The sequence below is a fragment of the Ascidiella aspersa genome, chromosome 7, assembly GCF_963924565.1.
Source record: "Ascidiella aspersa chromosome 7, kaAscAspe10.2, whole genome shotgun sequence".
NCBI lineage: Eukaryota > Metazoa > Chordata > Ascidiacea > Phlebobranchia > Ascidiidae > Ascidiella > Ascidiella aspersa.
This window is the reverse complement of record NC_139453.1, coordinates 1,393,673-1,406,781: the sequence shown is the minus strand read 5'-3', so window position 1 is coordinate 1,406,781 and position 13,109 is coordinate 1,393,673.

The following is a 13,109-nucleotide window of genomic DNA, read 5'->3' as shown; positions in this document are numbered from 1 at the left end:
TATGGACGCATGTGTCAAATTGTAACTAGTTGTATAGCTACTGATTTTATAAAAAAATAAAAAATAAATGTTTAGCTGCAGAAACTTAAGTTGACTGTCTAAACTCCATAAAAACCGGCGTCTTGCTTTCTATTTTACAGAAGCAAAACGCTATTTGACCTGAACTATTTAGTTTAAGTGACTTCCTAACTTTATATTATAGGAAACTAACGATAAATAAATGCTTACCACTCGTTTGTTGAATTTAAAGTGTAGGTAGATTTTAACAGAGCGAACCACTATAAGATGTCTAGGATTCCGTAGCTGTGAATTACACCTGAAGTATCATTTCTTTTATTTTTTTTTGTAAAGAATAAGCTGTTTCTTTAATAAAAATATTAAAGCCATAATATCGAATTTTATTGCTTTGATAGTTTTAATAAAATTACTAAAAAACGTGTATTGTGTTCCAAAGTTGTTTCTAAAATATAATTTTTGACTAAACCGCCGATATTTTGTCCCTGCTTACGGGTCGAAGTTACTGTTTTAATTACTGTTTCACTATTTTACCTAATATACAAAAAAAAAATTGCGATTTAAACTATTTCCGTTTAAAATCGTTAAATGTTACACGATAAAAACTTTCATTCAAGCATCTTCCGAAAATGCTCTCGACAAATGTCATTTTCTTTACACGTGCGTAGTTGTTAGACAAGCAAATAGTTTCAAATAGTAATATTTTTTTATTTTAAGCGATTATTAGAAGTGAAGTGGTTCATATGTTTGTTAAATCTGTGATGAACTACGAAGCCAAAAAAGTAGCGGAAAACAACACGAGAGTCGTTCAAAGAGAAAACGTTTCAGACAAACCTTTATACCTCGGAAGTTGAGTCATTCAAACCGACACTGCAGAATCAAAATATTTTTTACACTGCGCTTATATCCGTTTCTACTTTTCAACAACAGATAAATCGCACCATTTAAATGACGTCATGACCCCGAACTCATTTTTTATGGGTGAGATCGTTTTATTAGTCTGCGAATGGGTAACAGTTTAATCAAACACTCGTGTCAATTGATTAGCAACGCACGACCTGATTTACAAATGTTTATTGAAGCGCCAATACGAGCCATCGTTATTTGCTGAGTTGAGAGAACGACGGCGACTCGCAAATGGCCAGCTTTATTGGTCGTTTACAAAGTAGCCGGCCCTGTTTTTAAGCCCCCATTTGGTGCCGTCAGGGCCGAAAGATCAAAAATGTGCAAAAATGCAGTTCACTAAGAGCAGGAAAATGTGGCGCTATTACAAGGACCGCGACTGCGTTAAAAAGTGCAACAAATATAGAACGAAAGGGAAAAATACAGAATAAAAACACTAGAAAGGTAGTTAGAAAATGAGCTTTTCTTTTTTATGTTGGATAAAATATTTCAGCTCATTTTTTGAAACGAAACTTTTGCTATAAAGAAGATTAGCTACTACTGGTTTATGTTTGGTTAATTTTTGATGCTCCTAAATGTAAACTGGACAAAAATTTAATTTAATAAAACCAAATTAAAAAACCGAGCATATTTCTCAAAATGAGCCATGTAGCCAAAACTTAATAAAAAAGGAAAACTTGGTTAAAGAAAATAAGAAAGCCCACAAACCAGTGTCCTTGTAAATTGGCCTAAAGTACGAAAATCAAATGGAGTTTCTCCTCAACTCTTTGCACACAAACGCATTCCCCTCCTACCTTGGTGTTTGTTAACCACTTTATAAACGCACAGATGACAGGTACGTACGTCCAGCCTTGGAGATGTTGTGCTGTTTATTGTTTCAGGGCGTTGTTGGAAAATATTCAAGTGGCGTCACTGACATCAACCAAGTGAATAAGTTATGTTTTGCACGGTTCTGCAGAGATTGTCGGATTTGATTTGCAGAATTGTGTAGTTTGACAATTGTATTAGGTTAGTGCAGTGGTTCTCAACCGGGGTGCCGTTTCTAATACTCAGGGCGACGATAGATATTTGAGAACTTTTTAATTTCTGATTTTTGCTCAAATCTTACAACTTTTTTGTAGAGATTAGAGTGAAATAAATCCAATTATAACTTCCTACGTTGTGAAGAGCTGGTGTGTGTTGTCCCAGTTCCGTTTGTTGCGACATTCTAGTGAATTAACTAAAATATCTTGTAGGGGTTCCATAATCTTTTTATTATTTCTGAGGGGGGCCGCTAGACATAAAAGGTTGGGAACCACTGGGTTATTGTTAAAAACACGAGTGTATTTAGCAACTGCAAATTACCGTTTGTAGTTGTTGTTGCCTTTTGATTGTATAATGTTTAGCCTAAAATGTATTCTTTGCGTAAAAAACTATGGTAGGATTCTAAAGGGTAATACTAATTTACGGAATGATGAATGGTCGGAACGCTCACTAATTTAAGTCTTACCCCGTTAAAACAATTATTAAACCAACGCACATTATTTGGGTTAGGGTGGGGGTTAGCGTTTGGGTGAAGGTGGGTCAAGTGTTATTATATTTAATAATAATACTGTGAGCGTTCCGACCATTCATCATTCCGTAAATTAGTGTTACCCGGCTACCAATCAGATTCACGACTTATTGAAATGAAGCTACATCAGCGTTGTTAAACAGCTTACTTGTTTATGTTTTAAATCTATATATTATTTTAGGCTTATTTGGTGATTGCCAATGTATGTTTGAAGTAAAAAATTTGCCCCAAATACTTAAGTTACTAATATTGTTCCGATCGGTCTGGAACTTGTGTACACATTTAGCAGTCTTGGCACGATAACGATTTATATGGGATGAAAACCAGCTCAATAAAAACGGTCTACTCTTTATTTCCATTCTTTTTATTTAAACGCTAAAATTTCTAAAACAGTCTTTTTATATTGACTATAGGTTCATGTTTGAATCCACTAAATTAATTTAAACTTAAAACTGCGCTATGCGCAATCTAGAATGTGAGTTATGTACACACCTATAACTCTTGACGCGATAACACAACGATAATAATGACTTTATTGCTGGTTATATGAGAAACAGATCTTTACAACGTTTACTAATCACGTCTGTCTTGGTTGCGTTAAGTTGGCAGGTTGACTTAACAACCTTTATTGACGCTAATTGACGTCATAATGGACATATCGCGTCGCCAGGAGCAGCCAGGCGTGATGCGGTTATGTTGATTCACGATTTGCGCGCGATCCAGAATGTTTATGACGTCATAAAGACGCATCGCGCGCAGCCGAATTCATTGGCGTCATTGGGTTTTATTTGGCTTGTGATGTGTGTTGTGCGTTATTAGGGATAAATTGTTAAATCACCCGCACTACTTCGATTGCAGCATTACCATGAGGAGAAAGTTATGAGTGTTACTATAGGCGTGAGTGCGTACTGTAAGAAGCGAGATAGAAAAGTTTGAAGCAGAGTGGCTGGAGGTTGTATTAAGACGTAATAAGAATATTAAAGCCCATGCAGAATTGCACAAGTAGGTATCATTTTGGACGTTTCGAATAACTCTTTATTCATTTCCAATGTCTTGCTACAACCTCCAAAGTTTATTGTCATCCATGGAGAAAATACAAGAAGCACTCTACGCAAGATGGAGAGTACCATCCGCAAGCTTGCCAAAAAGCGCGAGGACGTATCTTTTTACGGAGATGGAAAAGGTTTAGTGATAATTGAATATGTCCGATAATATCGGATCGGAGCCGATACCCGATGCCAAGTGGTAGTATCGGTACTCGTCCGATAATAGAGTGATATCAGCACCGATTCGATACCAAATTAATAGAGGAATGTTAGTCGCAATTTGATCTAAGGAATTGTTTCTATCTTCAATGGTAAATTTAACAAGAAATGCTGGATTAAAAATAAAAAAAAAACTTCTCAGCGATGAAGCAAATTTTGGCCTAATAACCTACAAAAATAATTTTTAAACGTTTAAATGTGTTCTATTTTTTTTGTTCTAGCATAGAAATGACGTCACTTGGTATCGGGCAGATCGCGATACTTTTTGTTAAAAATATCGGGTATCGGAATAACGGTCAAGTATCGGACATCCCAAGCGCTAATGTTTTAAGGTTAAGCTTCCTAAATTGGGTTGCACAACGAGTTGAAGGGTTTGCGAGTAAAGCGTTTAAAAAATATATTTCTTGTTTTTTAGCCGTTACATCGCCATTTAAGTTGGTTATCTGTATTGCTGTGTACCTCAATAGTCAACATGCAATTAATTTCCCAAAATTTCGCGATTCGTTTTGTTACTTTAGTGCGGTTGTATGTCCGATGTACGAGTATAAGAATATTTTTATCAGTCAACAATTTATTTTTTTGTTTGTTTTTTTCGCCAAAACCTGTTATTCCTTTTCTTGGTTTCACAGTGAAGCCCCGTGCTTCCAATTCGCCCCGTGCTTCCAAAGGTCAAATATTCGTCCTTGGCAAGAATGCGGCGCGTTTGTGACGGATGAACGGGTCGCATTGTGATGTCATTAAGCGCCCTTGAAAGTCGTGAGAGGTGATTGTGAGCGAATAAAGCAGCACTCTTGTCCTGTTCCAAGGGCTCTACTTGTCACTTATCACAGTAAAAATGGAGCCAAGGGCCTTGGAAAGAATTTCGATCAAGAGGTAGGTAAAAAATGAAGGTAGAATTCACTCTGCCAGAGATAAAACATTTTTATCGGTTTATTTGTCGAAGTTGTTGAGATCTAATATGACACTGCTTTGAATATCCATTATTTTTTTCTAAAAATTGCTGTTGTTTTGCAAATTCATCTCGATAGAAAGTGTTTTTTTACAAGGCAAAGCTTCCAATGCACTTTTTTGTTTGAGACCAGCAGTGGTTCTTTTTTACCGAGAGGGTGTGATCAACTAATTCTCAGTTGAATTGCATCGAATTAGTAAAATCTTAAGATAATGGTTGGAGGTTGTAGTTAGACGTAGAATAAATATCAAAGCTCATACAGAAGTAGAAAGCTTTTTGAACGTTTCGAACATCTTAACGAATAAAGATATTCGAAAACGTTAACAAAATGATAGTTGCGCCTTGGGCTTTAATATTCATTCTACTAGGTCTTAAAGGATATATTGTTTATTGTTTGTGGGGTTTCGCTCGTGTTGTTATAATACATAAAGAGCTTGATACAATGTGAAGTGCTTTAACTTGAATGCACCACAAGGCACAAGACGGAAAGCTGCTTTACATATAATGCAATCACGAGAATACAACAAACAAGCCGGTCACACTTCTAACTTGTGGTGCATTAAGTAAAGCTAACTAAGCCTATTGACAGCGTGGTCCTCGTATGGCCTTAGTTAATATCGTTTTCTCTTTTTAAAAGCGTCGTTTTAAGGATATCAACATGTAAATATGTTAAACACACCAATTTAAATGTTAGCATTTAGTTGTGCGACCTATTTTTTGTCGCCATTCCATTCGGTTGGGTCGCCGACTACAGCAGTTTTATATATGGTTAGATTTATTGAGATGGATTTCTCCGAAATTTGAGAGAATCGCGGAAGCACTACGAAGACATATGGCTCGTATTAATTAATTCGCACTGGTTGTCGCTAATTTTTAAGTTTTTGTTCACTTACAAAAAGTGCCTTCTATGTATTTTTTTACCATTTACAAAAGTAATATGGTCGACAAAGTTTCGCCGCGAAAAAATGTTGAGAAACATTAAGTTAAATTTAAAAATGGATTTTGGAAAGAGTAAATGTATTTATACTTAGGTTCATAAACTTATGCGCAGAATGTTAGTTTAAACAACATTTTTTTTGCTTTAAAAAAGAATAATTAAGCAAGTTTATGTTGTTCAGTTGTTATTTAACCTATTGTAAGTTATAGCTACCAACGACAGAGAGTCTCCTTAAAATGCATTAAAGAGCATCGTAAACTGTGATCAAATGACTGTATCGTGAAAGTCAAACACAGATCTGTATAGTTTTGTTGTCATTTCGCGTAGTCTGCCTAAAAGCGCTGTATTAAAGCGTGTCGTGGTTACTAAGAACTTGTATTAAATTGTCCGAAGGAAAATGTTATCTTAGTTCGGATGCACTAAATGCTTGTCTGCTACATCGCTTGAACTTGCTGTTACTTCTTATCTTGGAAACATATCCGCCTACTCAACACGAGTGCTGGGAAGTTATTGCTCGTAGATATCAGTCGGCCTAATTGAAATGTACATAAGGGTTTATTTTGCAAACAGTGTTTGGTGGAGTCGAGAAAGGTACTTTACATGTCGTAGATATTAATTCTACCTAAGTTGAATTGGTATAAATGTTTCTAGAGTATTGTTACTTTTGATTTTTGCAGTCAGTTAATGCAGTCTAGCTTTTATTTACTCTGGCGATTTAATTAAAAGTCCTAATACAGTTTTAGTCTTGTCATTTAGAAAGCAAATTGAAAATAATAAGTATGTTTTTTTGGTTTTCATAGAATTGGACACATACGGCTACCCACAATAATCGTTATTTTGTTTTGTAAAAGGTTTATTCTGGTAATAATTAAATATTATTTCAAGGCAGTTCTTGTTTAAGTAAATTTGTTGCTGTTTAATTTATTTTAAAATGTTGCCTCTCATATTGAAACAGTGCTTTATCTTGCAACGTCAGTTTAACGTTGCCTTATCTTATCAGCATCATGTAAAGAATTTAATTTAATACAGTCATTTCCGATGTTTACTCAATAAATACCGCTTCTCTTTCAAGTGCGTTTTGTTAATACTTGCCTTCACACAGCAAACGTTATCTGCAAACCCATCTAACTAACATTGCAGTTTCAGCCTTTCATGCTCGCACGTGCAGAGATAATGGCGGGATTCGATACATCAATCATGCCACTATTGCGTCACAGTTGCCGCAATAACAAGTTGAGTTTTCAATTTTAAATCCTACACCGAAGTACTTATCTGGCGGCCTCATCAAATATCGGGAAGAGTTGGCTTTTTCTTGCTCGAATCGACTTATTTCACGAAAAGAGTTGCACCCCTTTTCGTAGGATGATGGATTTTAATTAACTGATTCGGTCTGTTGTAAATTCTGGGTCACTTGTAACTGAAATGACGGTTTTAACTTGTATTTAGGCGTATTTTTATGCGAATTTTCAATTAGAGCGAAGTCAAGTAACTGTATGCACAACGCATTTTTTATCACTTGTAGTGCAAATGTAGATATTAATCATAACATTGGTGACTAATACTACATTTAACTGCTGTTGGTTGCACAACTATTTAGTAAGTACGTTTATAAAATACTTTCGGATAGAGCAAATGTATCTAAAGCTTCGTTTACAGACTTATTCACATTTGTTACTTTAACTTAGCAAGTTTTAAATTAAGAGGGTGACCTACAAAAAAAATTAATTAAAACCAAATAAAGTCGCTATGTAGTGCAACGTTAAAGTCGCTAACGTTAAAGGCGATATATGTCGCATGTGTTACCACCTCTTTATTAAGTCTACCTGAGAATAACGTAATATGCAATACGGACCACAGCATATTGACTTGTTTTATTTTGTTTAACCTCAAAAATGCAGGTTGATTTCGCAAATTATCGTGCTTTACCGGTACAGCTATATTAGACTTTTATCAGTTAGAAAATCTATTTAACCTGGGCAACGCCGGATATTTCATCTAGTTGTCAAAAAATAATTAAAACACTTAAACATTTTCCAGTAATAATTATTATGGACATGAGCAAAAAGGTTTGAATCTGTTTAGAATTGGCTTTATCCCAGAAATTCAGTCGAGGGCAATTTGATTCTTTAAATTGCGGCCAAAACTAGTTTGATTTCCGGCTTGTCTACTTTCTAGACTCCAGCCACTTTCACTATTCCGCCCACCGCTGTAATTTGCTCAATCCTTCATCGTTTTGACTGTGGGCTGGCACTTTTCAAGATGAACATAAACCTACAAGTGGTTTTGTATTGCCAAAGTGCAGCATTTAGCGTAATTTGACCGCTGTAAACGATATATGTGCTTTAAATGTTGTCGTTCAGTTAAGTTTGGCTGGAGGGTAATTATGTTTCTATGAACAGTGGAAAATACCCGTGAATTTTGGTTTTAAAGCCCACATATTCAGGTTTAGGGCCACACTCGGTTGTGTGTAAGATCCAAAAGTTCTTTTTCTTTTCTGATGGCATTAGGCAAAGTTAGGTGCGTTTTTTAACATTTCAAACTAAATACAGGTTTGCAATCTGTTTTGAAAGCTACTATATTGAAATTACCGAGCAGTTTAGAAGAACATCTAAGACGTATATAAGGTGAAAAATGACTTTTTCTGTCGCGAAAGCTACTGGGTACCGTTTGCGCAACGTTCAAACAGTCCAAGTTTAAATCGATTAATTGATATGTTTTAGCCAGAATGGATGGAATAACGTCTAAGTGGCACGCCAGGAAATGTTAAGTTGCTTAAGGCGTTTTTGCATTCATCGTTTTGACGAAATGCTACAAATGTTCTGGCATTACTTAAAGGTGATAGTTGGGAGATGACAGTATTGCTAAAAGTAAATAAGTTGCGGTGAAAATTGTATCACTGTAGGTTTAGTTCTATACTATTTTGGATAAGTAATAACATAAACACTATTGAACTAGCCTTGGAATATATTTCAGTGGTTATTTTATAGATAATAATTTAATAAACGTGCTTTCAATATGCCGTTATGCCATAGCTTTAAAATTCTTAAGTGTAAGCCAAATTCCAGACCCTTTAACACATTGTATTTGAATCGTGATCTAGAGTTTTATGGCCGTTTAGTTCGGTTAGGTCGCCGACTGCAGTAGTTTACAAGGTTAGATTTAACATTGGTTCTAAGCAAGAGTTTTACAAAACTAGAAAATATTGCACAAACAACATGAAGACATGTAGGTTATCACATCAATGAAATTTTAACTTATTTATGTTAATTTCTTAATTGTGGTTTGTTTGCTAGCTTATAAAAACAGTTTAGTGAAGTGAAATTAGTCGCCACAGCTTAGCTGTTATACTTATGCTGAGTATTTGGGACAGCGAAAAAATGATGAGAAACACTGCTTAAGAATGACCTAACGTATAAATGCGCAACAACAGAACCCTACCGCTTTGATATTATCGCCATTCAGTGATTTTAGGGTCACCAGGCTGTCAGTGGAATAATAGGCAACCGTTCACCCTTTGAGCTGCATAAGTGCCAGTCAATATTTGTACAAAGCAACAACAACACTATGGTAACTCTAGAAGCTATTCACAAAAGTTACAGTCTAAATACAGACTTACAGCAGCTAAGTTTAATAAAACCGCAAGTTTTTTACGATATACTGAGAGGGATGAGAGCATTTACAACGGTTCGTTGATACGAGTTTACTTTTGTTACCACTTAATGTTCGGCCCACATTTTTTATTGTTTAAGTTTAGATAAGGTTAAATCCTTACGAATTACGTCCATGTTATTATTTGTTTTTTATATTGTAAAAATGTATTTTGTATTGTAATAAATATAGTTTTAAGCTTAAAAGGTAAAACGCACTTTTCGTGCGTTTCCGCCGCTTAGTTTGACTTGTTCGTTTACAAATTATTAAAAAACGTCGTTTTGCCACAATTTGTAAAATTAGAGTATATTTCAAGTTTGATTTGACCATAAGTCTTTTTAGTTCCTATTTTTCCAGTGGTTCCCTTGAAGCCTAAGGAAAGCCTGTCGTTTTCTCACAGTCAATTTGTTGTTGCTGTGCAGCTTATTGTGTCACGGTCCAGTGATCACGTCGCGTCAGCGGCCGATTGAAGAAACATGACGTAACTTGTTCAATTTGACGCCAAGCCGCCAGCCTTAGCGGTTCCTAGCTTAGCGCTAAAAAACGCGCAAATATTTGTTCACACTTGACTTATTCTTAAGATATATTTGTCAGCCTTTGTGTACAGGTATGGACCTAAGAAGAAGAAATTTACATGTATAGAAATGTGATAATGATAAGTTTTATGTGTGTTGGTTAATCTTTAAGCAGGTGCTAACATTTTGTGTCGGCGGTTTTGCACTTATGACGTCATTTTTTGACACTGTTGATTTTGTAAACCTTTTAAACCTACGTTTTTATTTATCTGCTTGAAAACTTTTATGAAGTCAATTGTCATGCGTAAAAAATAGTATAATTAGGTTTATTAAATGTTCTATGTAAGCGTTCTGATATTTTGGTAACAAACTACATTTTCTGTAGCAGCGTTTTTTTAGCTTAAAAATGTCCCCTGGCTTAACGATACACTTATATAAACGCTCCAACAAATGACTGTCTTGTGAATCTCCTTTCATATTGAACCACCGGAACACTAGGCAACCAATCCATTCACATTTAGGCGAGGCTAGGGTTGGCTCTGTGTGGGAAATCTGCTCTCCGCTTTCTCAAAACAACATTCACCGTTCTGTGAAACGTCTGGCTTCCCTACTTTCCGGTGGAACACATTTCCTGCAGGGGTTGTGAGATTGTATTAAGAGGGGGGTTATCGCATGTACCAACTGCAAAGTTATATCGTTGTAGCCGAGTTTTTTTCGAATTCGTTCGCAGTTTAATTTGATTGGGTCGCCGACTGCAGTAGTCCACACCGTTAGATTTTTTGAGATAAGTTTTTGAGGATATTTCTTTGAAGTTTGAGACAGCTGTTGGAAAAATACGAAGACGTATTTAAGGATTTGTGGTAAGCGAACGTAATTATATTTAAAAACATTAGAACTAGTCAGTTTTTTGAAGAAATCATGCTTTTTGGAAAACATAGAGCCCGATTTTTGGAACACACAGTAGCAACCTCTTTTTATGCGAACTATTCTTAAATACAAGTCGCAAAACAACATGGAAAACAAATGCTCAACGTTTTGCAAAAAAATACAAAATTTTGTTTCCTTGATGTTTTTAGCACTCTGTTTTATGTATTCTTTATTCCAGTTATAATAAATAATTTTATTTTATATTTCCCGCGAATATTTGTATTGAAATGCCCGCCAGTCTACGCGACGTCCTTCCATTCAAACTTCAATCGTCGTCGAAAGTTGCAGACGTTTCCTTATGAATGGGCGGCTCCTATCGCTTGGTATTATGAGCGAATTGCTGAGTACTTTCAACGAAGGCTTTCCGCAAATTGTGTCGCTACTTCGCGTTATGTTTAAGCTGATTTTGCAGCACAATTACCAGTTGCAGGGCAAGTTTTTTCAAGTACTGTTGGACATATTTGAGTAACCGGTTCGGAAAAACACTATGCAGGGCTAACAGAACTTATACTGTAGATAATTTATTGGGATATAAGCAGTGGCTATAATAATTGGATAAGTATGTGAAAAGTTTTCTTACTATTTCGTTGTTTGAAGAAACTAACAACCGGTCTCAAGGCGATTAATTGGGCGTGGAAGTCTGGTTTTCTATTTTTAGCACTCATGTTGATAAAAGTGCAGCGGCGTTGCTTTTTTAGTTGGACCGTCATTTTTAGATTTTTGGTTTCTTAATCACGTAATACTTTCCAAAGAAAACGTTTTAAAATGTTCTCCAGGTAAAATTTTTGGTCTGAAGTGTGCAAAGCACCAAAAGCATTAGACGTTTATGCATGGATATATAACCTTAAGTGTACTTCGTTATAATCGGCCATTTTTATTCAACATACCTCCATTTCAAATCACAATGACGTCAAACTTCTTTCAGAATCAACACTTGCATTCTGTAATGTTACGCAATTTATGAGGCCCACAGCACTAAATAGGTACCATTCGAATCTACGGACTGATTAAGACTTATTTAATTTTGTTAAAAACATTAATAAAGTGACGTTTGTAATCCTGATAACTAGACACTAAAAAATCCTCATACAGTGAGGTTAAAAGCGCTACTGCCGCATGACCATAAACTGTCAATAAACGTTTTTATCGTATGCTACAAGCTAAAAAAAAAAATAACTAGCGTATAGTGTAAGTGGGCATTCTAGTTGCATTAAAGCGTTTGCAAATCGTGGACTGACTAACTATGTTTGTCTGAATTCATAACCAAAATAAAACCAGCTGCCAACAATGTTAAAATACTTAACATGTCGCGTTTTACTGCTTGTGTATTACTTGAATAGACAGTCGTTCAGACAGTTATCTGAGTTTGCTTTCGAAAAAGGATGGTTTAAAAGTAAAAATTTAAAACGATGATTAAAAGTAACGTGTGAATTTTGCATTACAGCTGTCTTTATATTTAGCGTTATAACTACATCGCGTAAGCTGTATAGCTAAGTGCGCTATTTCAAATGATGATTTCTTCTAATCCATGTTGCCAAAGTGCCACAAATTACTCGGTTTAATCTAAATGCGCGAAAATAGATTCAAGGCGCGTCAAATCACAGATGGATGCCCTTGAGCCAAACATGAGGCATTTCGGTTAAAGTTATAACCAGCACATCTAGCTTAAAGTTAAATCTGCGTCAAAGTTTCCTTGAACAGTCGGTAACGGGCTCTCAAGGGTAATTCGGCGTTTTTAAAGGTAATTTTTACAATTATACAGCAAAATATAGTATCAGCCTTCCAAGTGTATAAATTTTAAATGGACAGCTTTATGCAAATTACTACAGGCTTTTTTGTGTTGTCTAATTTAATAATAGCGAGTTTGAAATAGTAAGTTACGAATTAATATATATATTTAGGGATAATAACATCTATTAAAATAAAACTAATGCTATATATTCTATAGATGTGACTTAATGTTTTTAGCTATTGTGTATTTTAAATTATTACGTCTTAGTATGTTTTTAATTGTTCAACTTTTTGTATATCATATTTGTATTTATATTTGTTGCTTTTTAGAATTGGTTAATTGAAATCGTCTTTCTGGGTTAACCATGCTGAAATACCTAGCCATATGTTGCACAGGTGCGACTTAAGTTTGTCATTTATGTCGGTGTATTTCCGTAACGCTCTGTCACCAGATTTAATTGCATTAAACGAATGGCGCAAGTAATTGATTGGCTCTTGACTCGCCCACGCTATTGGAGATTTAATTTAGTTGCCTGAGGTTGGCGTAAATAGACCAACTCAACCCCGCCTCTAGCTGATTTATCTCCATTAAGTCGAATTAGGTGAAGTGCAGTTATCAAAGCGAAGGAGTGAACAACACAGCAGTTGAATATGGCGCTGCTGGAAA